At 42.8% G+C, this 23,530-nt stretch overlaps 1 protein-coding gene across 1 annotated transcript in view; it reads left to right on the forward strand.

Annotated features, from left to right (window-relative positions):
• Positions 1-23,530, forward strand: part of LOC124788484 (probable G-protein coupled receptor Mth-like 1) — a 539,206-nt gene that overhangs the window by 103,797 nt on the left and 411,879 nt on the right. The window lies entirely within an intron of this gene.

Consider the following 23,530-nt stretch of genomic DNA (forward strand, 5'->3'; position numbering starts at 1 on the left):
CCCTGGTCCGTAATGTCAGTGAATACACAAACAGTACAAAAGTGAATGTCGAGTAAGCGGACACAATGGCACCTCTAAAAAGATACGTGAGCTGTACTGGAAACAGAAGAGCATAAGGGCTGCCAAGAGCTGCGATTTTGTGTGTGTGTGTGGACTGGATTGTCCAGGAGACTAATTGGAAGCCGGGGACAGACTGTGTGGGGAAAAGGCCGCAGTACTGGTTAGAGCTTGTTTAATTTCGACCGTCAAGGGGAATGCGCCGGCCATATGAAGTGGCTCTTGGCAGTGGTGGTCCGTACACAGACAGCTCCAGCTTTTTCTCCCTTCCCCCCTCCCCCCTCCTCCTTAGAGTCCCCTCCATGGCGAGAGTCATTGAGCACACTCGTCTGGCCGCAGAGTGTCTGTTGTGTGTCAAACGGGGGACCTGTGCGCAGTCGCTCATCGACGCAGTACTTGTTGCTGCTAAAAGCCGTCCCGACAACGTCTGCTGCCTCCTTTGCGCGAATATGTTCTGCGTTTGTCGATTTACAGCTGCAATGTTCGCATTAGGTCTAATCCCGACAGATGCGTATTTATACAAACTCTTTTTAGTTCTGAGCCACAAAAAGTACATTTTTATAATGGGTTTGTACATAAGTCCGTATGTTTTTCCATAAGTTTAATAAATGCAATAATTACACATAATAGAGACTTTGGTCATCAATAATGCATTCCCCTATATCGAAATAATCAGCAGCCAGGTACACATTCTCCTTCACTGTTTACAAGTCTGCCAACGCTAGGGTAGTACCTTTTCGACTCCGCAACTGTATAAATCACGTCGTTTCCAGACGAAGAGCTCGTGGAGCCAGGTTCGGAGTGCATTTTCATCCGGAAAGGAAGTTCCGTGGAAGTTGTTCGATAGAGAGCGGACAGTGTGAAAACCTGACGGCACAAGATCAGGTGAATTGCCATCCAGACTCTTGTATTGTGTTTTTTTGTCAGTCTAGCACAGATGTCTGACGGGTAAAATGAAATTTTCTGTGAGGTAAAAACTAAACGATTCTATTCTGTTTCAGTCAGATGTTAAGTCCCATAGTGCTCAGAGCCATTTGAACCAGGTTGTCAGATGACGTTACCGGGCGATCTCTGGCGATCAGAGTTGGTACCACTGTGAATGGAGCCCGAGACGTAAGGATCAAAGGACGAGGGCTGATGAGCTCTCGGGGTATTTGACTGACGCAACGTCTTTAAAGAGTGAGACGCAGGCGGCGGTCAATGCGAAACTGCGGTAGATGCAGGAAGGCCGGTGAGTCAGTGGGCGCTGACGGCGTCTGATTCACCACTGGAGAGGAGAGCGCGGAGAAAACGCCGGGCGGAAGCTTCTCGTAGCTGCACTGAGCCGAAGCTCTGGTCCAAGGCCAGGGGAAAGGCGCAGCGGGATCGGAAAGCGGCCGACACGTGCAGAATGCGCAGCAACCCAACACTGGATGGCTTCCTAGAAGCAGCGCGCACCTTGCCGTGTCGGCGGCACACAGGCTGAGCATACGGCGCCACAGAGCATAAGAAGTAAATAGAGTGGACTTGGGGGGGGGGGGGGGGGAGGGGGGAGGTGTGCCAGTATTCCCCCTACCTCTGGGTACCCTCAGCGACTGAGGTGCCGGTCACTCCATGCAACTCGTATCGCACTAAACCCAGTCATCCCATTTGCCTAAAAGAAATTGTTTTATATAGATGAAGCAAAACTATATCCAGTAGTTAATTTCTAAGTAACACTTCTAAGACCCGCCAGGTTAGCCGAGAGCGCTAATGCGCTGCTTCCTGGACTCGGGTAGGCGCACGGCCCCGGATCGAATGCGCCCCGCGGATTACCGACGTCGGTCGGTGTGCCGGCCAGCTGGGATGTGGTTTTTAGGCGGTTTTCCACATCCCGCTAGGTGAATACCAGGCTGGTCCACACGTTCCGCCTCAGTTACACGACTTGCAGACATCTGAACACTTTCGCACTATTCCATGACTTACATTAGATGCAAACAGCAGTGGTACACTTCCTTCCAGGGGGGTATGGGGTGGCGGCAGAAAGGGTATCCGGCCACCCCTTTCCACTAACGTTACCAAATCCGTTTCTAACAATGCCGACCTTGCGTCAGCGCGGGACGTGGCATCAGTGAAAGAAAGAAAGTTTCTCAGTAACACTTTTACATTTCGCGTGAAAAAATAAAAATCACTGCTTTGGGATTTGTCCGTTTTCTCCACTACGCAATCTCTCTCATTCGATTTTGAGGAAACTATTATGTAAGAGAGTAGGCCTCTTATAGTCACACATTGCAGCTTGATAATGAACTTGTTTTCTTTTCGTATTGGCCCACAGGGAATGTGATGCTTCAAGGTAAAGTTCAAAACCACGCATGTTTCGAAAAGTTTGCAGTGAAAAATGTAGTCGCTCAACAGTTTACATTTATTGCGTTTTAAGCAAACCATTACTGCATGCGAAATGTAGCTAACATATCGAAATTGTTTTTAACTGTGGATGGAGAGTCATACCTCTTTCCATTCTCGAGAAAATACGTCAGATAAATGGGAGATCACCCGCAGCGAGGTTGCCACCTACATGCTATAAGCGCGGTTATTGCCGCGTGAAACTTCCCGTTTGAAAATTAAGAATGACAGTGCTGTAAAAACTCTTACGTTATTTGATTTTCACAGAGTTCAGCCAAACTAAACGTACTGGGACTGTTTTCTCTTTACTTATTCTGATCGACACACAATATTTTTAGCGCAACGCAATCTGACTTTCAAAAATCCCTACAAAAGAATGGCCCTGACCAACATTAACCTATACCTTTCACAAATCACTTACCTAACAAAAATCTTCGTTACTCGAACTACTGCAATACAGCGAGCGCCACTACTGCCAACTAAATAAAAGATTCAAACTACTGAAGGCACTAACTACTGATAGGTATAGTTAGCAAATGAAGGATTTTAATATAGAACAAACAATGTATTTACCCTAATAGTCATAATATATATAGCAGTTCATGACATCCAGTCTTACAAATTTACTGTCTCCGATGGACACACGTCCAGATCATCCGCTCTCAAAACTCCGCCATCTCTCTCCACACATCCACCACTGCTGGCGGCTCACCTCAAACAGCCCAACGCTACGGGCTGTTCACATCCAACTGCCGAACGCTACACAAGCGAATATTCCAACAATGAGTCCAACCAGCCACAGACTGCACACAGCGCTGCCAGCGATTTTCATACAGAGCGCTACGTGGCGTTACCAACATAGAAACCTAAACAGTTTACTTACAAACGTTGCGCAACATGTCTTCGATTACATAGCTGCTCTTTTCGAGTGTGGAACGACAGAGTTAAAATTTTTGGTCTAGCAACGGAATAAGACATCACAATTAATATCTGATCACTAGTCTAGACAACACACTGGGCGTGTTTCAGAGACAAATATCGCACTACACGTCTACCAAGCAAACATCTGAACTTGAGCTCGTATTTTAATGAGAAAAAAGCAAACTTCCAGGATATCAGTACCAGCAGTCCGCTCTGCGCGGGAATTGGGGCCATAATTCTGATAGTAAGCAGTTATTATTTTCTGAATGCACAGATTTTAGACTTTGGCGCCGGCCGCGGTAGTAGAGCGGTTCTAGGCGCTTCAATCCGGAACGACGTGACTGCTACGGTCGCAGATTCGAATCCTACCTCGGGCATGGATGTGTGTGATGTCCTTAGGTTAGTCAGGTTTAAGTAGTCATATGTTCTAGGGGACTGATGACCTCAGGTGTTAAGTCCCATAGTGCTCAGAGCCATTTGAGCCATTTTTAGACTGGCGCGCTCCTGTTATTTCTCACTCACTGCGCCCCATTGCAGCAGCCTGATGTCCGAACGCAAAGTACTGCGCAACAGAATGACAACCGGAGCTCTCCTGTTCGCAGGATGTTGAAAGCAAGGGAGGAATATGGAGGGGAAGAATATACCTACCGAACGTGTTGCTTCGTTGTGTTACGCGAAAAGAGTACCGTACGTAATATGTCAATAACGTCCGATAGTGTGTCTCAAAATATAAATGAATAAACATGAATAAAAATCAACTCAAGAATTATTATGAAGTGGAGTTAATGACTTTCTACGTCTACATATACTCCGCTAGCCACCAAGCGGTGTGTGGCGGAGGGCACAATTCGCGCCATATTCCCCCCCCCCCCCCCCTTCCTCTGATCCACTCGCGGATCGCACGAGGGAAAATCGACTGTCTGAAAGCTTCAGTACGAGCTCTAATTTCCCTTATCTTTGAATGATCATTGTGCGATTTGAAAGTTGGTGGTAGTAATATATGCTCTACACCCTCGGCGAAGATCGGATTTCGGAATTTAGTGAGCACCCCCGTCCGTCAGTTAAAAACAATTTCGATATGTTAGCTACATTTCGCATGCAGTAATGGTTTGCTTAAAACGCAATAAATGTAAACTGTTGAGCGACTACATTTTTCACTGCAAACTTTTCGAAACATGCGTGGTTTTGAACTTTACCTTGAAGCATCACATTCCCTGTGGGCCAATACGAAAAGAAAACAAGCTCTGCAAGTTTATCCCAGTTCAAACTGTCTATGAGATTTGTGACGCTCCCGCGATGGCTAAATGTACCAGTCACGAATTTTGCCGCTCTTCTTTGGACCTTTTCAATCTCTTGAATGAGACCCAACTGGCAAGGGTCCCATATAGACGATTTACAATTTCATCATTCCAGTCACATTGAAGGGTAACATAAATCCTTCACTTTAACTGTGTCAGCTTTCCATCGCACAACAGCGATGTTAATAATTAAATAGCGCTAAACTCCTTCCCGAACTAAACACTCATTTCTTTCATTAACTTACGTTGGATTTGTGAAGCGCAACATGAAACTGTTCAAAGCACAGAGGTCTCTGGCACCAGCTACAGTTTGGAAACACGCAGTGAACTCTCGCTCGTTGGTTCATAGATATTACAAATACGAACCTCTTACTCACTGCGCTGTACATTACTTCGCATTCGGACATCAAGTGGCGGCAATGGGGCGAAGCGAATGGCAAAACATCCGGTGCGCGCGTCAGTTTAAAAGCTGTATATTCAGAAGGGCTTAACTACGTACTGTCAGAATTATGGCCCAACTTTTGCTCGCGGGAGCGATTCTGGTGCTGATAATGTGCTAGTGTGCTTTTTTGTCCCTAAAATAAGAGTTCCATTTGGTGATGTTTCTTGTAGGAGTGTGTAATAGGATAGCGTTAAAAGTCGACGTAAGAAGTGCGTATGCAGAATCAGACGGACTACACTGCAACACAGACGTTTACAGACTAACATCTGGCGAGGAAAGGATAGTATCTGACACTGCATTATGTAATACATCTGCTGTAATAATCTTGTTTACAAGTGTGACATCATAAGGAAGATTGTCAGCCGCCAAAGGCAGAGATTCGTTTGATTTACATCCTTTAAACGCTCACCGAAGCCTCAAAACGATTTCACTGAATACTGATGTGCTGTTTAGCAGGGAACGGTGTTCGGTCAAAAGTTAAATGGTATCTGTGATACAATATTTCCGTTTTGCTTTACTACTATAAGGGGTTTTCCGACTTCTGTACTGTGCAGCCCAATTTACGGGTGTGGCAATGCCACTATGATTTCTGCTCTTTACTGTTGCATTCCGGAGTAGAGCGTGAAACTGCAATTTCCTCTCGCACTAGCTGAAGCATCAGTACAGACTTAAAGAATATATTCGTTTACCGTAACGCACCTTCACTTGAATTACCCGAGCACGTACATTCAAAATAGCGCACCAAGAGGGGAGAATCAGATCGAAACGAAATTTATTAGACATAATGATACAGACAGTGAAGGCGGAGATGAAGATCATCGGAACGGCGGAACTGGCAGAAGAGGTGAAGATTAACCAACGGTCCAGAAGGCGGAAGAAGACACTATATGTCCCAACGGCTTTTGGAGCGGAAGAGTTATCTTCAATCAGCAGCGTCTGTACTTCAGAGAAGCGGCTGCGAAAGGCGTCTGTACTCCAGAGGAGCGGCCTGAATTAACTTCTTAGTGTAGCGAACTAAGTCTTAGTGGAAGGAGGTGTATACCTCTGGAAACAACAGCTTTAACCAAGTATCAAAAATGGAAGGTGCAATGAGAAAGTTTCCTCCCCGTGGTGGTAATACCGCCGAAGCTGGGCATTCGGATCCGGGGGCCCAGCATCATTGCGCAACAGACCAGTCGGAGGGTCCTAGGATCCCTAACGCTAAACATAGGAACAGACATCAAACGTTCATAGGAACACTGAACGTGAACTCAATGCTGAGAACAGGTAAACAAAAAGAACTGACAAAACTAATGGATGAACACAAATTAAAAGTTCTGGCTATACAAGAAACAAGATACCCAGATGAGGATACAGTACAGGCAGACCAGTACAGGATTTATAAAGGGAAACCAGCACAGATAGTAAAGAATACAAAAGGTCTTCGGGTATATGGCACAGCATTTGTGATACATAACTCATTTTCTACTAAGGTACTAGAATTTAAATCTAAATCACCAAGAATATCATTGATAACATTCAGAAATAAAAATAAAAAGTACACACTTATAAATGCCCATGCACCAATAAATAAAGACAACCAACAAAATCCAGAGAAAGTGCAGACATTTTGGGAGGAACAGGAAGAAACAATAGGGAAGATCCCTGAGCAACACACTACAATTCTGTTAGGAGACTTTAATGCACAAATTGGAAGAAACGAATTATCAAAAAGCACAGGGAGGTTTACAGCACACACTAAAACTAACATGAATGGCCAGAGATTAGTAGAGTTTTGTGAGAAGTTCAAATTGAACATTATGACAACTAAATTCCAGAAGAATCCCAAAAAACAAACAACATGGAATTCACCGAACAAATTACTTGGCGAGTTCCAGATTGATCACGTGGCAATAAGTTATGATAATTCAAGGGACATTCAAGATGTACAGGTGGTGAAAGGGGCCAACTTTGATTCTGACCATTATCTGACCAAAATTAAGATGAAATTAACACCAGAAAGAAGGCACAAGAGTGACGAAACAAAAATAGCCAAATACAGAGTACAGGACTTAATGCTCAATCAGCAAGTCTTAGACGACTACAAGGAAAAGACAGATAAAATCAAAAGTCACAAATGGGAAGAAATTGCAACCTCAATACGAGACGCAGCAGAACAAACAATTTTACTAACCAAAAAGAAAAAGCATCCCTGGTGGAATGAGGTCTGTGAGAAAGCACTACAGAAAAGAGCCAGAACTTGGGAGAAATACAACTCAACCAAAAGGCCAACTGACTGGGAGCAGTTCAAAACGCAAAGACGTGAAACGACGAAAATCATTAAAAGTGAACGAAGGAAATATGACACACAACAAATACAGAAAATACAAGATGAATTTTCTAAGAATAATACACGCAATTTCTTTCAAACATTCAGAACTACAATAACAAGATATAAACCACTGACACTCTGCTTCAAAGATGAAAAAGGAAATCTGATCACCAGCGTGGAACAAAATTGCCAACACCTAGCGAACTACTTTGAAACGCTGCTAAGCTGCAAAAGACCTGATGAAACCTTGACATTTGAGAAGCCTAAGAATAAGCTACCAGACTCTGAACCACCTAATAAAGAAGAAATTAAAGAGATCTTGAAAGGATTGAAAAACAATAAAGCATCTGGTAAAGATTCGTTAGTCGCGGAACTACTGAAATACGCAGGAGAAAACTTAATAAATAATTTCGAGGCGCTGTTTGAAGAGATTTGGAATACAGAGAAGATTCCGGAGGAATGGAAGACAGCATTGATTCATCCGTTACATAAGAAGGGTGCCAAGACAAATGCAAATAACTACAGAGGTATCTCATTGTTATCAGTGGCCTATAAGATCCTATCCAAGGCACTACAAAACAGGATTGAAAATCAGGTAGAGAAAGAACTGGGTGAATATCAGGCTGGGTTTAGAAAAGGAAGATCATGCAGTGAACAGATATTCAGTCTACTCTCCATAATACAACTTCGCGCACGCACATCGAAAAATCTAGTAATTACATTCATAGACTTCAAAAAAGCATATGATTCTATTGATAGACCAACTCTGATTAACACATTAGAAGAATTTGGGATTGATGATAAAAGCAGAAGTCTAATCCAGGAAACCCTTACGGGAACAAAATCGCAAGTGAAGTTTTTGGGTAGATTGTCACAACCGTTTGTAATTGGAACAGGTGTTAGACAAGGGGATGGGCTCTCCCCGCTGTTGTTTAACATTGTCCTTGAAAAAGTGGTCAGGGAATGGAGAAAGAAGATGGCAGAAGCTGGAGTGAAAAATGGGATAACGTTAGGAAGAAATAAAACAAAAATTGAATGTCTGGCATTTGCTGATGACATGGCAATATTGGCAGATGACATCGAAACAGCAAAGATTCAGATAGAAATGCTGCATGAGATCGCTGAGAAGACAGGTCTACAAATATCGTATGAAAAGACAGAACTGATGATACAGGACAAAACAGACCCAACACAGACATTGCAAACTAAATATGGAATAATTAAGAGAGTTCATAAATTTAAGTATCTAGGGGAATGGATTACACCGACAGGGTTACCAAATGTTTCACTACAGGAAAGAGCAATAAAGATGGAAACGGCATACCAGCTATGCCGAAATGTATACAATAAAAAGTCGATCTCCATCAATGCCAAGCTCAGGCACTACAATGCGGTAATAAAACCAGAAAGTTTGTATGCGATTGAATGCATCCCACTGAACAGAAAACGTCTGTTGGAGAAATTGGAAATAAAAGAGAGAAAAATACTGAGAAAGATCTTAGGACCTAAAAAGGATGGACAGGATTATAAATTGCGATCCAATAAAGAGTTATACGAGAAAATTGAAAAACTGACAACATCCTTTAAAAAGAGAAGACTGAGTTTCTATGGGCATGTCAAAAGAATGGCACCAGAAAGAACGGCAAAGAAAATCCTGGAATACATGGAAAGCAGAAAGACACAAATTAACTGGCTGAAAGAAGTAAAAGAAGACATTGCAGAAATGAACATTATACCAGAGACAGTTTACAACAGAATGGAATATAGGAATGCCATCAACAAAATACAGGGATTCAAAGACCGAACGCAATCAAAGAAGACGGGAACAACCTGGTCGCAAGAACGTAAAGAAGCCCACTCAGAAAAAATGAAGTACTGGGAAGAACGCAAGAAAAAGCACAAGAAATGACTGATGCTTAGCGTAGTCCAAAGTTGACTGTAACGAATAATAATAATAATAATAATAATAATAATGATACAGATGATTGATTCATTTGATCTCAAAATCAAACAAGTAAGCAAATACATTGCGTACAAGGAGACAAATACAGTGCAATATCAGTAACGCTTTGGACCACATTTGTTGCAGTACATGCCGCGGTATGGTCTGGAATCGAGTTGATTAGACGCTTGATTTTGCCCTAAGGGAGACTGGCCCACGAATATTGAACAGCCAGCTCCAAATCATGTACAGAATTACACGACAGCATCTTTTGTTTCAGGAAGTCCCACACATGTTCCATAGAGCGCAAGTCCGGGAAACAGGCCGGCCATGGAAGAGTCGGAACATAGTGTAGAAAGTCTTGAGCAACTACAGCTGTATGCGGACGAGCTGGAAAAGTGCCGCTGCTAGACCATGTAGGAAAGGTCTCACACAGGGCCGAAGAATTTCATCAGAATAACAGTGGCCCGTTAAGGTTCCACGTACTACAATTAGAGGGGACCGGCTATCGTAGTTTGTGGTCCCCCAGACTGTACTGTGCACCAGGCTCCCTCCATTTGCGGTTATCACCGGTTCCCAAAACAAATCGTGATTTGTCACTAAACACCACGTTTGGCCAGTCTGTGGCAGCCCAAGTCCATCTGGGAAGGCACCACTGAAGGAGGAGTCGCCAATGTCTCGATGTTAATGGCAGGGGCGCCTGGGTTGGATATCTGCATCAGCAGCGCGTCTGGAAATGGCTTAGCCGGCCGAGGTGGCCGAGCGGTTCTAGGCGCCGCAGTCCGGAACCGCGGGACTGCTACGGTCGCAGGTTCGAATCCTGCCTCGGGCATGGATGTGTGTGATGTCCTTAGGTTACTTAGATTTAAGTAGTTCTAAGTTGTAGGGGACTGATGACCTTAAGTTAAGTCCCATAGTGCTCAGAGCCATTTGAACCATTTGGAAATGGCTTCTGGAAGAACTGGCTCCCGTACATCTGCTTCTGCCGTGGAGCGAGTCACTGTAAGAGCCCTGATCGCTTGCCACACAGTCCTTCCACTCTATCGTCTCATCGTCTTTCTGGTCGCTCCAGACCTGGTACGCCGCACGCAGATGCCATCTCGTATCCACTGTTCCCAACATCGTACAACGGCACACTCCGAACGATCGACCTGGTGATCCACACGGCGTGTCGACCAGCCTGCGATTTTTATACCGGTGATTACGCCCCTCTCAAATTGGGTCAACAGTGAGAAATGTCGTCTGAAACGTCTATCTGCCATTCTGCGCCTGTTAACACCCTCCCCGAGTCGGGATGTGATCGACACGTGTAAGACTTGCCCACTGCGCAAGGCCGTCTCCACCATTATGCAGGACTAGGCGGCCACCTAGCGCGGCAAAATTTTAGGGGCGGCAAAGGGCGGAAAACTCGAACATATAAAAAAATAGAGCAAATGAGAATAGAAAATGAAAGAGAGGAGAAATTAAAACACTGTATTGTTTTCAAAGCCCTACGGAACAGTTACTTAATAAGTCTTCACTCACTTTGACGAAAATAAACACATTGTCAAATTCAAATGGCTCTGAGCACTATGGGAGTTAACATCCGAGGTCACCAGTCCCCTAGAAATTAAAACTACTTAAACCTAACTAACCAAGGGCATCACACACATCCACGCCCGACGCGGGATTCGAACCTGCGGCCGTAGCGGTCGCGCGGTTCCACACTGAAGCGCCTAGAACCGCTCGGCCACACCGGCCGGCCTAAATACATTGTCTCTACCTACCTCAAAACAAGAGCAGCTGTTATTGTGTACGAAACGGAAACAAACATGGCATTTGAATGCATTACGGGAACAGCAGTGATCAATGTCTTATAAATAATTACTATTAAAAACAGTCTTGATCACGTTTTATTTAACAAGGTGACCGGTTTCGACCACTACTGTGGTCATCTTCAGACCTATAAGTTGTATACAAAGCTCTAATTAGAGGGCTACATACATTAAAGAAAATACATAAAGTTATAAAGCTGTAAGGCTATAAAACGTTGAATTACCATTGAGTAGGAACCTCTTTCTGTTGGAGAATCACTACTGAAGAAACCAGTGCACGTCTTACTATATATAATGGAGGCTCCACCCACTTCTGACTGCATGATGTCATTATTAACCAATGAGTTAAAGTCGAATTACAATTTAAAATTTCTTAGTTAAAAGAACATTGTCAAGAATTAGAAATAAATACACACTAAACTTAGCTTATTAAACAGCTATTGTCAATTAAGAAACGTTAAAAATATTTAAATATGTAGGAAAATGAACTTCGGTTTGGCAATACATGGGTTGCCCTCTCAAGGCCTGTCAGTGAACCATTTGGAACCACTGGTTGCTATGGTGAAGTTGGACGCCGTTGCAAAGATGAAGCAGCAGGCTTTTTTCACTGAAGTTGTTGTAAAGTCGATAGTCGAACTAGTGGTTGCCATGGTGAGGACAAACACCAATGCAAAGATGTGGCAGCAGGCTTCTTTCCAACGAAGTTGTTGTGAAGTGGAATGGCAAAGACTGTGGCGTCGGACGATGTATTATTGAGCAGCAACATGTCTTTATTGAAACGATTTTTAAAGAGTAAGCTACAATAATCTGTAGCTGACATGTATACTGCATGCTGCACAAATACGATACGAAGTAGTTGTCCGTATATATGAAATATTATCTATGAAGTTGATATGTAGATTACATGTGCCATGTTTTTTTTTAAGGCATTGCTATTCCTCAAGTTATATGCCAGTCTTTAATGTATGTAGCCCTCTAATTAGAGCTTTGTATACAACTTATAGGTCTGAAGATGACCACAGTAGTGGTCGAAACCGGTCACCTTGTTAAATAAAACGTGATCAAGACTGTTTTTAATAGTAATTATTTAAACATGGCATTGATTCATCTCTGTCGAGCGTCGGAGCGGGACATGTGTGCTGGCTTGCGATGATGTTATGATTCGATACCATGCCACCCTCAGTTCCCTTTTTTTGTTTTTATCTCTGCAGATCGTTTGTCAAACGTCAGCTATATTGAGTGGTTCTGTTGACGTTTTTAGTGCTACTATTATTCCTCTGTCCGCCCCGATAGCTGAGTGGTCAGCGTGGCGGTTTGTCACGCCAAGGGGCCCGGGTTCGATTCCCGGCTGGGTCGGAGATTTCTCCACTCAGGGACTGGGTTTCTGTTTTCTTCATTATCATTTCATCATCATCAGTGGAAGGCAACGGGAAACCACCACTGGAATCACTTCGCTAGACGCTCATGCGGTGGACCTTGTTACCTCCCCACAAAATAAAATAAATAATATGAATAAGATTCTAATTTAGTGTAACCTCAAAACAGAAAATTCATTGACATTTAACCTCCCCACAAAATTCATTCACATTTAATCTAAGCTCAAAAACAGAAAATTTCCTAAACCTCTCAACAGTAAAAAATATAATTATTTCGTTCACATTCAGTGCAACGTCCCAACAAAAAAAATAAATTCAGTAACCTGGTAATAATACAATGTAACTAACCTCTCAATTAAATTGTCGCTCACTTATAACTTTTCAATAATTGACTGTGAATTTAACCTGGTAAATTTTGGACGTCAGCAGTGCTGCGTCATAGCCCTGAAAGATAATTCTGAATAAAAAGGAGAAAAAATTCTTACCTCAATGAAGTCGCCGGATAATGCATATATACCTGCTCTTAAAATAATGTTTTCTGGCACAGCCCTGTGCAATGCTGGCCGATAGATTTGTCATTTATGAAAGGAAGCAACTGATTTTTCTTTTGCAACAATCGGGATGATCATGGATTCGAGAAATTAGTAAATTCTTTAAATTGAAATGAATGCTTGTTAGAAATTACTTTATATGACAAAGACTATTATTAGGACATTTTTTTAAAAGATTTGCATGGGAGTTCACATAACATTGGCTTTTTACCTTATACAATAATACTCAGGCTCCGGCATCGCTGCACCGCGACCGGCCCAGCCAACATGATACACTAGATCAGACCAGAGCAGACTGCAGACTAGCAACAACTTACTGCTACAGCTACGCAGTTCCTACTGAGTCAACACTGCTCTCTGATCAGCGATTCTCTTATACCTTGCATATCGCAGGCAGCGCATGAGCAATACATCGAAATTAAATCTGCTCGGACCTCTTACAACCTCTCTGACGAGGCTTCCCCTATGACAAGCCGTAAGGCAGAACACAAAGTTTTTGTATTCCTCTGGATAGTCTACCAGGTATTCACAAGCTAGGTTTCGCACTTCTCTTCCAACATATCTAAAAATAGCCAATGGTAAGTGCAGTTCATCATACCCGTACATAAAAATGAGATGGTATCTGTCTTTAAGTCTCTTTGTGTGTGTCTGAGACTCACAGGACGAGAAATTAATTACATTGTCTTTTGACAAACAAATTAGCTGTTGTTTTCTTACAGTTTGACATATACGCAGATAATAACCAGGATGAGACTGTCATGACTTGTTCATCGACGGGACATAATTGTCGAAATTGTTTGTCTTGTGCTTTCAAACTGTTGTCTTAGTATGATGTACACATTAGGGCGTACTATAATCTCTGTGCTGCATATTGCACTTTGGTGACTGTTATTTTGCAAAACTACCGGTATAATAGAAGATTTGCATTGTGATGCCGTCAGATGTTGGTGATGATGGGAGGGAGGGAGGGAGGGAAGGAGGGATATTACGGTCGCAGGTTCGAATCCTGCCTCGGGCATGGATGTGTGTGATGTCCTTAGGTTAGTTAGGTTTTAGTAGTTCTAAGTTCTAGGGGACTGATGACCACAGCAGTTAAGTCCCATAGTGCTCAGAGCCATTTGAACAAGGGAGGGATATCGGGGAGGTCAATGGTAGTAAAAAAAGAGGGGCTTCATTTCGCAGTTCTCGCCTAGGGCGGCAAAATACCTAGCAACGACTGTGCCAGTGAACCGTTTACATAGGGTTCCCTGCCCGATTTAAACGCCACTGGATGCTCTGTGAGTATGTGCATTGGCACCAACTGCGGATCATTTGCATATCGGTTCTCACAAGTTCCGCATTTGTATCTTCCTTCCCACAGGACGCGCTGTTGTCTGTGTTCCTGGGTGTATTTTTAAACGACACTGAAAAAGAAGAGATTGGAAGGTAAGCGATAAAATGCGAAATGCAATAGCAGTTAGAATGGGATAAACACAAATTATCACTGCTGGTGTTCCTACATATCCCGTGCAGCATTATACACGTTCGAGCAGCAGTAGGTACGCAAGTTTGTTGTAAATGCATCTACTGTGTTTTGAGAAGCGAAGGGCATGTTATCTTGTGTAACTACTGGAGTAGCCGGCGATGTTTGCGGAAGATGCGGTATCGCGAAACGCCTGTTGTTGCAGGCGCGGAACTCGGCAGAGCCGGAAGGCTGCGCTGTGCTGCGCTGCGCCGGGAAGTGCAACTGATTACACGCTCAAGGTTATCGTCCCGCACGTGTGCCGGTGTATCGCGGCTGCAGCGAAAACTAGGCCACGCCTAACTCCCTGAGGGTAGTCATGTGCTACGACATGCGAGTGGCTGCCAAAAATAGACTATACCTTCTCGTAAAGATGTTTTCTTCCGGCCATTACGAGTAATACATAGTAGAAAAAATTTACATCTGTGCTGCGGAGATAGTATAGACGAGTTATAGGGTGACAAGAACAACAATATCTGCGTCGATCGCCATGAGTTCGTCGATCTTCTAAAACCTTTGTCCGATATCATAATATTAATATGAAAAAAATTTCCGTGTGGAAATTGAAGTACCGATCGTTGATCGCTTGAGCAACGGAAGGTTCCTAACGCCTGGAAAAAACGCAGGTCATTCCCCTTTTTAAGAAAGGCCGTAACACAGATCCACACAATTATAGACCGATATCGTTGACGTCAGCTGTTGTGGAGTTATGGGACATGTTTTATGCTCGGGAATTATGACGTCTTTGGAAAATGGACGTCACCTCTATAAAAATCAGCATGGATTCCGCAAACAGAGATCCTGCGAAACTCAGCTCGCTCTGTTCCTCCACGAGATCCACAACGCCGTGGACAACGACGATCAGGTTCATACCGTGTTCCTTGATTTCAGTAAGGCATTTGACACCGTCCCGCATTGCCGTTTAATGAAGAAAATTCGAGCTTATGGAGTATCGGAGCGGACTTGCGATTGGATTCAAGACATTCTTGCAGACAGAACTCAACACGTCGCTCTTAACGGAACAAAATCGACAGATGTGAAGGTAATACCCGGAGTACCACAGGGAAGTCATAGGACCGTTGCTGTGTACAATATAGATAAATGATCCAGTAGAAAGCGTAGGATGCTCTTTAAGGCTATTCGCAGATGGTGCAGTAGTCTGTAGCAAAGTATCAACGCCACAAGATAGTAAGAATTTGCAGAACGACCTGCAGAGAATTGATGATTGGTGCAGGCTCTGGCAGATGACCCTGAACGTAAATAAATGTAACATATTGCGCATACATAGGAAAAGAAATCCACTACTCTTAGCTACTCTGGTGATGACAAACAGCTGGAGACAACGCCTGCCGTAAAATATCTAGGCGTAACTATCCAGAGCGACCTTAAGTGGAATGACCATATAAAACAGATAGTGGGAAAAGCAGACACCAGACTCAGATTCATCGGAAGAATCTTAAGGAAATGTAGCTCATTCACGAAAGAAGTGGGTTGTAAGGCGTTTGTTTGCTCGATTCTTGAGCATTGTTCATCTGCCTGGATCGCTATCACGTTGGACTGATAGAGCAGATCCAATGAAGAACGGCGCGTTTCGTCACGGGGTCGTTTAGCTGGCGAGGGAGCGTTACGGAGATGTTAAACAAACTCCACTGGCAGACGTTACTAGAGAGGCGTTGTGCATCATGCAGAGAGTTACTATTGATATTTCGGACAGCACTTTTCGGAAGGAGTCGGACAACATATTACTTCCCACACACATCTCGCGTGTTGACCAAGAGAAGAAAATTCGAGAAACTAGAGCCAATACATTCTTCCCACGCACTATTCGCGAGTGGAACAGGGTTGGAAGAATCAGACAGTGATACTGAAAGTACCCTACGCCACACACCATTAGGTGGCTTCCGGAGTATGATGTAGATGTAGATTTTTAATATTAATTATACAAGGAGGCCAATGAAACTTACATAATTCCTTTTGAATTCCTTTATGAATTTTTAAGTCAGTAGATTTCTAAATGGACAAAATTGCAAAAAAATGGTTCAAATGGCTCTGAGCACTATGGGACTCAATTGCTGTGGTCATCAGTCCCCTAGAACTTAGAACTACTTAAACCTAGAATGAGATTTTCACTCTGCAGCGGAGTGTGCGCTGATATGAAACTTCCTGGCAGATTAAAACTGTGTGCCCGACCGAGACTCGAACTCGGGACCTTTGCCTTTCGCGGGCAAGTGCTCTACCAACTGAGCTACCGAAGCACGACTCACGCCCGGTACTCACAGCTTTACTTCTGCCAGTACCTCGTCTCCTACCTTCCAAACTTTACAGAAGCTCTCCTGCGAACCTAACTAACCTAAGGACATCACACACACCCATGCCCGAGGCAGGATTCGAGCCTGCGACCGTAGCAGCAGCGCGGCTCCGGACTGGAGCGCCTAGAACCGCACGGCCACCGCGGCCGGCTAACAAAATTGCATGTAGTAGATCTGAAGCCTAAAAAGGATGAGCAGAACTCTTGTCTTTTAAACTGCGCCTCAAAAATGGCTCTGAGCACTATGGGACTTAATATCTATGGTCATCAGTCCCCTAGAACTTAGAACTACTTAAACCTAACTAACCTAAGGACATCACACAACACCCAGTCATCACGAGGCAGAGAGAATCCCTGACTGCGCCTCACAAAACTGCCGCCAAGCCAAGAGTAAGAAACACTCCAGTTAAAAAAAAAAAAAAAAAAAAAAAAAAAAAAAAAAAAAAAAAAATTGTAGAACTACATGGAAATCCCCAGCGACAACACAGCCGACTCCTGCATCTAGCTTGGTATGCTCTGCGGTTGAGTACTGTGCACTAGAATGATTGAAGAGCGCTCATTTAAACAAAATTGATGTCGAAGTTAATAATACTATCCGTTTCATTTCGGGAACGATTAGGTCTACTCTCACCACCTAGTTGTCTATTCTGAGTCACACACCATCCTCAACTCAGCGAAGGAAATTAATCTGGATCATGTCACGGATTGCGCGGTCCCTCCCGCCGGGGTTCGAATCCTCCTTCGGGCATGGGCGTATGTGTTGTTCTTAGTTTAAGTAGTCTGTAAGGCTAGAACCCGATGACCTCACCAGTTTGGTTCCTCAGGAATTCACACACATTTGAACACATTTTTTGCTACTGCGGCGCACCGGAGCAGACTGTCCAACACATCTGGGAAGATTGTAGTGGCAGACCATTTAGAGGGGATTGTGAGGAATTAGTTATTGGAAACCCCAATTCCATCAAATGTATGCTAGACTACATGTTTGCTTGAGATTAACTATTAAGTATTTAGAATTAATGTAGTGTAATTCAATCTTAAATGTACTTCGTTGTATAAAAACTGACATATTGCCAACTGTAAGTGTGTGAACTTTGTAACGTTTGTATAATAATTTATTACGCCAACGATCGCGTAGATATATAAAACAATTTTCACATTACCGGTTTCGGCAAATATTTTGTCATTTTCAGACGTGCTTAATCCACAAAAAGATTCGTACAGATAAACAAATATAGGTAAGGACTCTAAACATCTTAAGTCTAACACTTCAACAAGTCTTTTATCGTGCTGGCAATATGATGTGCATTCACTGAAATGTTAAAGTAATGTATGAAGTTCAAACTGCTCAACTCTGTTTGTTTGTCGGTACGAACTATTCGTGGATTATGTCCATCTGAAGATGGCAAATATTTGTGGAAACCGGTAATGTGAATCATGTATTATATATCTAAGCCGTCGTTGTAATGCGTTATAATTCAAGTGTACTTGAGCTAATAAATGAACAAGGAAACAGTGATATTTGTAGGGAATGTTACACTGCCAAGAAAGTATAGCTGAGAGTGGTGTTTTTCCTTCCCAGGAGAAAGTATCGAAAGAGCGAGTTGAAAAGACTTGGGTTTCATGCATTGATGTGCACTACTGTAGAATAATCCAACCTTCGTTTCAAGGAGGAAACTTTCGTGAAAATTTTTACTTGCGGTTAAGTGGCCGTTGCATTGGGCCCATAGAACAATAATTTCTTGGTTGGAACCGAATAAACAAGGTTAAGCATTGTCCTGGAGTTTTTATGGGGTTATGAACCACCTTTCGATCCGCTAAGTCGTAATTCCGTCTGGTTGCAGTGTGGAAGCAGTTGACTACGCTCCAGATAATCCCATACCTGAACAAAACAGGAAATATTAATAAGAAAATACTGCTGCACAAGTACATGATAATTCTCAGCGCAATTCCTTGAACAGAAAAAAAGAAACAGAGGTAAAGATGATACTAGAGTTGTAATAAATCCCATTAGAAAGAAAGCGAAGGAAGCGATTGTAAATATTTTGTAAAGAATTATAAAGTGGTTCTCAGAAAAAGGAAGATGCATACTACTAAGCTTCTCAAACCGCCAAGTTCAGCCACTTTTCCTTTTGTATAATTGCTAATCTTGGAAAACAACGAATCAACCTCCGGACGTACTTGGCACATTTCCACTCATTAATGTCTTATGGAATAATGTTACGGGGTAACTCATCTCTTAGTAAGAAAGTACTGACTGCGCAAAAGGGCACCCACTAATGTCTTGTGCAATAATTTTCTGGGGTTACCCATCTCTTGGAAAGGTATTGATTGCGCAAAAGCGAGCAATAAGAAGGTGTGGTGTTGACCAACGGGCGTCATGTAGATACCTCTTCAAGGAGCTGGGCATTTTAACTGTGCTGTCATAATATATAATGTAGTCACTACTGAAATTCGTCTCAAATAATCGATTTGTCAAGAACACCTACAACACTATAGGTAAAATGGTCATTATTGCCCATTATTAAAGCTGTCAGTGGCCCGGAAAGGAGTTCAATAAGCAGCATCAAAAATGTTTCATCATTTCCGAATAACATAAAATGTCTGATGGGTAGCAAAGCAAGTTTTAAATGTAACAACTCCTAATCCATTGATGAATTTCTACTTAGAAACTGTTTACCGGTAAAAAATAAAATAAAACAAAACCTTATTTTTAAGTGTAGTTGCTTGAGTAGGAATAAAAAATGTGTTCATTTACTTTGACACTAATCATGTATAGATGTCCAGCAAACTGGCTCGTTCCACATCATTTCGATAAAAGAAACGTTCAAATGTCCCATGGAAGCTGTAACTAACTAACTAAAGTACCATCAGGTATTTAATTCCTTTTTCGGTGTATGTTTCCCTAATGAAATCAAAGAGAACGAAACTCGATAGAACGGCACTGTTTTTAGAGTCGCAACACACAGAATACCACAAGAGAAAGCGTCAGCTGTCTGTATTGTTGTAAGTCAAACGATATTGCTCTTTTTAATTATATTCTGGGATGAATTTCTAAGAACTGTTTCTTAAATTTGGCAGTGGACGTCCAACTTAATCTTTGCAGTTCCTAGAGTTTGTCATGTTAGCGTTGTAATTAACTTACACACGATACGTCGTTAGTAGATGCTGCTTCTCACGTTTGTGTGAATTAATGATCGTTACACTTTATCCACTTTGATACTCCTAGACGTTTCTTATGTATTGAGTGTTTTAATCAGCAGCTTATGTTATCGAGTTACAAGTACCAGTGAACACGGCAATACATTGCGTTCCGCCATGTTATTGCGTGAGTGCGGTTTCGTACTAGTACAGTTGTTATGCACTGGTCAAAGGCGTTCAGTCTGATTAGGGTTACCAGATGTCCCGGTTTCCCGGGATAGTTTCGGTTTCAGGATAAAGAAACGCATGATCCGAAAACCATTTTCGCGAAGACAGTTTGTCCCGGATTTCGGATTTCAGAGAAATATTCTCATACTGTCTAAATTTTCTCCAAATCATTGAGTGGATCTATATTTAAAGTCCATATGTTAAGCTAAATACCGAAAGTTTTTATTATCGCAGCTGACTTGAAACCCTTACGGAGTATTAGTGTCCCTTACCTCAGCTCAGTATAAGCTATGCAGCACCGTGATTCTCTGTTTCTCTGTCGTATCGCGATTAATTTGTTATTAAAGTGTTTGATTGTTTCAAGCCAACTCAGAATGTCGAAGAAGTAGTGTTCATCCCAAAGAAAATATCCAGAAGCATGGTTCTTCGTAAAACGAGAGAGAAATGGTTCAAATGGCTCTGAGCACTATGGGACTTAACATCTATAGCGAGAACGCTACCGCACGACCACGAGCTGCGGACAAACGAGAGAGAAGTGACTATGAAGTAGAATGTGTAATTTGTGTAGTGTTCTCATTGCACATGGAGAACAGCAAATATTAAGGATCATTTAGCCAGCGTAAAGCTCAAGACACACGTCTACTCTCCAGACACGTAAAAAAATGGACAGTTAGTGTTTCAAATTCATTTAGACAGGACAAATTAGTAACAGCAGCGGAATTAGCAACGTGTTATCGTACCGTTAAACATCATAAGTCTTTGAAATCGGTGTACTGCACCTCTAGACTATGGTCCAAACCGCTTAATGATTCCGAAACAACAAATAATGTGGCATTGGGCAGAACAAAATCAACAGCAATTGTGAAGTTAGTGTTAGCGCGCGACACTTTGAGACAAATATGCGATGATGCGTTACTTTGGTGTATCCGCAGACGGTAGTAATCAAAAAGCCGAGAAAATATTTGCATTAATTAATTCACTTTTTTGAGCTTAAGAGAAGTGTCCCAGATTGTCTCTGTTCCTGCTTCCCAAATTACTTCCACTTTTATTCAGTTTAAGAGAAACGTCCCGGTTTGTCAGACAGAAATTATGGTAACCCTAGTTTGATACCTGCGACAGGAAACATCATATCTATTTATGCAACTGATTTCAGTGTCTATAAAACATAGATATCACAGACAAGACTATTAAAGCGTAACACAGCTATCGGAGTTAATTCCTGGGCCGTGTACTCAAAGAGTACGTTAAGCTGCGGAAGAGACTAGTCGGAAGTTTGTTGGAATCTCTTGTATGGCCTGAACGGCTGCAGTACAAAGACTTGACCACCTGGCACAGACAGACGCTGGGTTCTCGGCCGGCGAGTAACCGACCCCGCTTGCGTCACGTACACCCGGCCTGTCGAAACGACGGCTGTTGCAGGTTGTGTCCTGCTCGCGAGAGCTTGCACCGGTAAACGGCGCAGGTCCCGTATCTTCATTTCGAACGTACCAGGGTGTAAATGACGAGATACTATGCAATACTTGCCGAAATAAACTAATAGCAACCCTTACGTCTTATTTCGAACTTCTTTGGCACCATTTGAAGGCTTGGAAAGAGCTTACAAGGGAACCTCCCCATCGCACCCCCCTCAGATTTAGTTACAAGCTGGCACACTGGATAGGCCTTGAAAAACTGAACACAGATCAATCGAGAAAACGGGAAAAAGTTGTGTGGAACTATGAAAAAAAATAAGCAAAATATACAAACTGAGTAGTCCATGCGCAAGATAGGCAACAACAAAGAGCGCCGTGGTCCCGTGGTTAGCGTGAGCAGCTGCGGAACGAGAGGTCCTTGGTTCAAGTCTTCCCTCGAGTGAAAAGTTTACTTTCTTTATTTTCGCAAAGTTATGATCTGTCCGTTCGTTCATTGACGTCTCTGTTCACTGTAATAAGTTTAGTGTCTGTGTTTTGCGACCGCACCGCAAAACCGTGCGATTAGTAGACGAAAGGACGTTCCTTTCCAATGGGAACCGAAAACATTTGATCGCAAGGTCATAGGTCAACCGACTCCTCCACAGGAAGACACGTCTGATATATTCTATACGACACTGGTGACGGCATGTGCGTCACATGACAGGAATATGTTGTCGTCCCACCTAACTTGTACACTTGGCGAATGGGTAAAAAGATTCTTCTACCTTGCCCGTTTTCTTGTGGATGTGATAATCACTTCCAAAAAAGTGATGAAAACATAAGAGCTTGTCATATAAACTGCAACAAATGAATGCAACAGTTTCACAGTCGCACAGTTTTCCCTGTGGTCTGTCAAAATATTTGTTTTCAACGTTTTCAAATTTTTCCATGTGTAGACCGTCAAATCCTGCATATGTCTAAGTAAATCTGTACATGTCCTGGAATTTTGGAGAGCGAAGTTGATTGTGTGTGAGTGCCTGAACTTTGATAATTGTCTGAAAATGAAAAAAATTATCTTTTCACTCGAGGGAAGACTTGAAACAAGGACCTCTCGTTCCGCAGCTGCTCACGCTAACCACGGGACTACGGCGCTCCTGAGCTCACACTATCTTTGATGTTGCCTATCTTGCGCATGGACTACTCAGTTTGTATATTTTGCTTATTTTTTTCATAGTTCCAGACAACTTCTTCCTGTTTTCTCGATTGATCTGTGTTCAGTTTTTCAAGGCCTATCCACTGTGCCAACTTATAACTAAATCTGAGGGGGGTGCGATGGGGAGGTTCCCTTGTTAGTTAGGCGCCCACAGCTGACAGCTCTGTAACGGATTTGTCAGCAACAGCAGTGTTTGTGCGCGCTTTCCTAGGCTGAATGCTTTCCTAGTACTCAAATGGCGCCAAAGAAGATAGAAGTAAGGCGTAAAGCTTTGTAACGGATAAATAAGGATATATAGTGCGTGATGAACTGACTCGATGTACAAGTGGTTAACATCATCTCCAGCTGTGACTGTAGTGCAGAACGGCATTCCGTTCACTAAGTAGTACGTGCGCGCCGAAAATGGCGGTTCGGATTGATATCTCAGTTGAAAATATACAGCAGCTGGATATGTGTCTGTGCATTCTGTGCTGAGACAGCTGGGGACTAAATATATAATCCACACATCATTGAGAGTTTGTACATGATTTGTTTTCCAAAGGCTAGTGACGTTTGAAGAGTGTCACTGAAATGATGCAAGAGTTGCGACGGAATCTTCTCACGAAATTCCAATCACCAGCTTTCTCCTCCGAATGCGAAAATTTTGATGACACCAACCTACTTAGGGAGGAACGA

Source organism: Schistocerca piceifrons, chromosome 1 (assembly GCF_021461385.2).
Source record: "Schistocerca piceifrons isolate TAMUIC-IGC-003096 chromosome 1, iqSchPice1.1, whole genome shotgun sequence".
Classification (NCBI taxonomy): Eukaryota; Metazoa; Arthropoda; class Insecta; order Orthoptera; family Acrididae; genus Schistocerca; species Schistocerca piceifrons.